Source organism: Lates calcarifer, linkage group LG4 (assembly GCF_001640805.2).
Source record: "Lates calcarifer isolate ASB-BC8 linkage group LG4, TLL_Latcal_v3, whole genome shotgun sequence".
NCBI lineage: Eukaryota > Metazoa > Chordata > Actinopteri > Centropomidae > Lates > Lates calcarifer.
Window position 1 is genome coordinate 19,520,219 of NC_066836.1, and position 6,138 is coordinate 19,526,356.

Below are 6,138 nucleotides of genomic sequence, written 5' to 3' on the forward strand. Positions count from 1 at the left end.
TGGGTGCGTGATAGTCCATCTCATGAAACAGCAACGACGGTTTGACTGACTCAAAAACGATACAGCGTTTTCATTTCATCCTAGCTACAGACAGTAATCATGACGTTGTTTGGTCTAATCAAGTGAACCTCGTCCAGACCAAAACAACCAATCATAAGATCATTGGAGATCAATCATGAGATACTCCAGCTTCAAAAATCAAGTCGTTTTCAACTTCATACATCAATATTAACAGATGTAGCTGACAGCTGCCAGTGCCAAACCCGCCAGTTAGCAGGCTAACCTTCGCTCTTTTGTCCAACGAAACCGGAAGTATGTGGGGTTGAGGGTGAGTCCTCTCGCTTCGTATCCTCTCTGCAGCTGTCTTGACGCAGACGGTGACACACTCAGAGGCAGGAGACGCTCATGACTGACTCTGCTGCCCACAGATTCCTGTCTGTCGTGCTCACAGTACATCACAGACAGTGATGTGGTGGCAAATAAATAGCCTAACATGTAAACCCTCAGCTGATGATTATTATCATAAGGCAATCAGGAGTGTATGTCTTTACCCATGAGTAGCATGTAACTTGAGCAATTTCCTCTATTAATATCCAGTTAAACAAAATAAACTCAGAGATATTTAGAGGGTGGACAAAATGATAAGAACACACTATAAATGGGTTTCAGTGGTATTTAAATTCCAACTTTAAATTCCAAGTAGTGGTTAAATTTCACAATTACGTATTCAGTTGCCTGCAACTGTTCTATTTTTATGGCCTTTATTTGTTTCCATAGACTGTCGGGTGTTTTATGTAAGAGGAAACAGCTTCCATTCTTCTTATGAAAATGGTGATCAGACCTCTGTTAAAGGTGACACAAACTGTTTGGTATTCATCTAACAATACTGTAATATGACTCATTGGTGTTCCTCTGTAGTGATGATTTTATTTTGACACTCCTAAATTCTAGGAAACTCCCTGAGGCGTAGAGGAGCTGTAGATGGGCAGGATTATGGATTTGGGTGTAAAGCCTCTGCCTCTTCTGCTCAAGGAAAAATCCTCCTCCCTGCTTCCATGCTTCACTCCATTTCTCATAAACAGATGTTGGCGTAAATTGAAGTTTATCTATGCACGTACATGCACACACTCGTTTTGAACTCAAGTTTTTACAGGGGGTCTACTGAGTGAGGAAAAGTAAAGCAACTGGATTAACATTCCAGTGTCTCTTCTTTTAAAGATAATCATAGGCTACTCTGTGTCCCCGACTGGGAGGAAAATGAAGCTCTGTGCACAGAGAGGCAGACAAACAGAGCATCAGATTAACAGATGAACGGAAAGACAGACAGGTCCAAAAATCTCTTGAGCTTGAGCTTTGACCCTCATGTTGATACACATCAGTGCATCAACATGGAGTTAAACAAAAACTGCACTAACACCCAAATACCTGTTGGTCCAAATGCGCTGGCCAGAGGAGGGACTGCTTGTCCCGGCCTCAGCACTCAGTGGAAGTGTGTTATGAAGAGTGTGACCCACTTTGGCTGGGATCACTGTAGTGCATGTGTGCTTTCTATTCCACTGCTCTGCGTGGGGGTAGTAAACATCAGGGAGAGTGTACAGCAGGAAAGGAAGGAATTAATACATTAAAAATGATATGATATGATATGAGGTAGATTTTGCAGCCTGAATGTACCTTCAGTCTGTGTACCCATTCTCAGATTGACTGACTCATAACACATGATCAAAGTGCTATGTGAGGATACAGGGCTATTTATAGCACAATCACACTGCGTGGACAAAAATACATTTGTGCAATACAGTTGGAGTTTCCTGTTCCTTTTGCTGGCTGTTACCACGCACAGTGTGACTTTGTTGTGCACAGTGTGCTTAAATGTGTCCTGTCCACACTGGTGCTACACTAACAGAAGGAGGAGATGAGTCATGGAGGCTTGAGCAGCACTGCAATGGTCATTTTTAGATCAGTATGCACTGTAAATACACAGTAATTCGGTCTCACTTCACTATATTTATTCAATTTTAATCAATTTTAATCGAAGTCTGGCTGACCCACTTTTCTAACCTGATCTCTTAATATTTGTTCCAGAGTGAATTCCATTAACATGTCATATAAATAACAATGGAGAAGTGACATATTGTGCCACACAGGATCTTTATTCCAGAGCTGCTTCCCTCAACATTGTCACCACCTCATATTCTGTTTCTGACAGATGATCCCCTCTTATGCCTGCTCTCACTGTCAGACAACAGCGAGAGTAAACTATTACTGTGCTTTCAGTTCAGAGTCCAATGTTACACAACTTATAGTTAACCTACATTCTGGCAGCCTCTCAGGTTGCTGCTACTGACTCTTGTGGTCCTGTTTTCTCTCAGTCAAGCTGTGCCAGCAATGGCCCACATACAGCAGTATACTGACAGAGTCTGACAAAGCTTCAGGCACATGAAACTGTGCCCCAGTTTCTCCTTCCTTCCCATGGAGTTCATCTCAGGGATTTAAAGATCACTCTCACTTTTCCTGGGCATGACAGGAAGTAGCAGATAGTGTTGGAGTGTGTGTTGTTGCTTTCCAGTCAGGTGCCAACTGGAACCACATGCTGCCTGGAGATTGTGTTGTTTTCCTGATACATACTTCCTTGACTACAGAATCAGATATCAGTTATGGAAGAAGGATTCTGATGAAATGAAACTAATAGTACCACAGTACAGAAATAGAATTTTACTTTACCAATAATGTGTAATAGTGGATTGTAATTATTGATGCATTAATGTGCAAACTTCATCATTAGGTGGGGCTAATTTTAATTACATTTATACTGCTGAGTATTATGAATTTCACCACAAGGATCCATAAAGCTTTATGGTACCTTATCTTAACCTGTGAAGATAAATCATAATTTATTTGTTCATTACATTTTGTACTGTTAATCTGAACCTGCATAGATAGATAGACAGATAGATGACGCAGAGAAGTAAGTTCAGTGCAGAGGCAGTAATACAAAGAACTGAACATGATTCACTCCCTCATGTTATCAGGAAATGGAGAATATACTCCCACGTTGTCTCTCTCTCCTTCACTCCATCATTCACATCTTACTCCACAGTCCCTCTTGTGGAAATGTCACATGTGCACACGTTGGCTCCTTTTAAACAGCCTCTGATGTCATATTTTGACAGTCATCACCATGGTCGCAAGGGCAAATATAGCCCAGCTGTTTCTATTTTAGAGGATGGAAAGGCAGTGAATCATTATGTTTGTCTTCATCATCATCATCATCATCATCATCATCAGTATCATCTATGCAGTCATCATTTTTTACAATGTGGTGTTGGTTTTCCACATGATCCTGTTTTTCTGACTTCAGGTTTACTAATTCATTTTTTTTCAGGGTTTGACATTTGACTTTGTTTCAAATCAAATATATAGCATCAAATATTTATGACCAGTAACATGTAGCATGTAACTATAACCAGGAGGAGCTGGGACCAGTCAGAAGTAGCATTAGCAGCTAATGCTAGCGTAATGTAACTTCACTTCACTGTTGATGCATGTCTCCTTTTAATATGAGAGTTAGCACTGGCATATTTTATGATACAACTGCATTTTGAGGTCTGCATTTCTGTGTTGCTGAACTCTCTGGGTACACAAAAATATGTAACACCCACTTTAAACCAGTGAGAGGAATACAGATGAAAAGAGCAGACAGCAGTCTCATAAAATGACAAAAACTGCTCTAACATTGGCAGAAATGTTGTATTCACCTAGGACCCCATTGTTCATGGCAAAAAAGCTCATATGGAAATAAGGTTTCCAGAGACTTTAAACTCAGCTTCTGTTAAAAAGAGACTTTCTCTACTGTGGAAATGCCATCAGACAAAGACTGTGGATAAAATTTCACAACAGTGACACCTTAAGTGATGTGTCAACTGCCATCCTTTTGTCTGTGCACTGGTATCAACTCAGTGGGTGACACCAGAGAACTTCCTGTGACACCCTAATGGCAAGTCCTGGCCTTGTACCAATTGCACTGCCAGCCGTTCCAAGGTCTAGGTTGAAAACCAAAGGAGACAGGGCCTTTACTGTCAGGACCCTTGACAGCAGTCAGCTCCCTGCTTTATTTTAGTTCTTAAGATGCATTTCTATGAAACAGCTTTTATCGTGCAAAGTTTGTTTCAATTTTTTTTTATTATATTGACTGCACTGAGGGACTTTCTTACCTGTATTGAAAACTACCATACAAATAAATATTATCATTATTATCTCTGTAGAAGAACATATGGCTACAACAACCATGTGCAACATGCAGCCTTAAAAATTGATAACAAAGAGATCTGTGCTATAATGGCAGGTAACCTGCATATAGAGTGCATGTACTGAAATGAACTGCAATGTATAATTTAAATGCCTTCATGTACCAGCCTTGTCATTGCTAAAGCAGTACTGCTCAAAGCCACTACACTCATGTAATACTTTAAGGCAATGTACTGTACATATGTCATCTTTATTAACAAATATGCTTCCCAATTGTATCCCTGTAAAACATCCTCCTTGTATGATCACTTTGCAAAGTCAAGCCGCAGCCCAGAGAGCAAAGTAGGTTACACAACTACAGTTTTCAACAGAAGTGATCTTATCTGTCTCTGCATGTGAGCAGTGCAAGCTGTAACAGCAAAGCAGCTGTGTGATTGGGTTTGACATTCCCCCCTCAACAATGAGCCTCTTGTCAACATTAGCCAGAGAGCTGTGATGACCTTTCTTACAAACTTACAAACTGGCCTGTGTGATGTAATGCAGACCCAAAAGACATTTTTCCCTCAGGGAACATAGTAAAAATGTATAACTGGGCAGAGATGTACATCTCTTTATGTTGATTGATTGTTTTACTATCCATTCACAATTACAGGCTAACAAAGTTGTGTGTGAGTGTGCACCAAGTGTGTGTGTTCCTGTTCTTATTGTGCCACTGATTGCATCTGGCTGTCAGCCCTGCAGTGGGAGCTCCTGTGCTCTCTGTGCTCCAGTACAGTGTATTCTGCTGTTGGTGCTGGCTGTCACATGTGGCTCCATGTGAGGCTTTCGCAGCAGCAGCAGGAAGAAGGAGACCTGCTCTGTTCTCAGCTGTTCAGGCCAGTACTGACTGTTCTATGAAGCTGTGTGGGTGAGACTGTGTCTGACCCCCCCTTACCTCCCCTACACACCCAGTCCCTCACTGATTGTCTCTCTTACATTGCAGTTGGCAAAACACACATATTAAAGACTGATAACACAGCTGTTATCAGCTTCTAGTACATGTGTTGCACAGGAAGGTATTTTTTACTGTCTCTGATTTCTGAGTCTGAAAGCATTAATGTGTACTGTGATACTTGCAGTACATATATGTGAACAAATGCAATCCTTTAGTACTGCAAATAGCTTCCTTGTATACATGTGTACTCACTGAGTATGTAAGTATAGCAACAAATGTTCTGTCAACATGTCAACAACTATGTTGGCCTTTAACCACAGTTTTGTAGCTGGGAGGAGGCGTGTTACTCTGGTGCCACCTCCTGGTTCTTATATGATATTGAGCAGAAAGTTATTTTTTACATCAGGGAATGAATGAACCATTTTCTCCACTGGAGGTCAGCATGATAAATGCTGAAAAATGTTTTGCTGAGAATTTTATACATTTTACAAAATAAACTGTTATCTGATAGCATCTTTCAAGTCAACAGAATCATAATCTTAAACCTCCATTAACTGACTTTTTGTACACTTGGAGGCAGAGGACTTATCACAACATAGTTTGTTATAGCTAAATTGTTAGAAAATAGTTGCCTATATACACATTTAGTTGATACAGAGCAACATTAGCATTAATTCAAACCCAATATTCACTCTCTTTTTAGCTCTGTTTTTGTTTTCCACTAACTCCTGGAAATATCTCACTGTTAAGCTGTTTAGCTGCTCTATGTTCACTAGCTAGCCACTGGTATACAGTTCAGAAGAACACAACAACCAGCTGATGATCCATTGTTAACATAACAACACTGATTATAGCAGCTTTGATAAGTTACTATTAATTAACACCAGACAACAAGCAACAAAGTTAGTGTGGTAAACTTGCCCACAGAAGTAACTACTAGTGATGGAAGTTAATTTGAT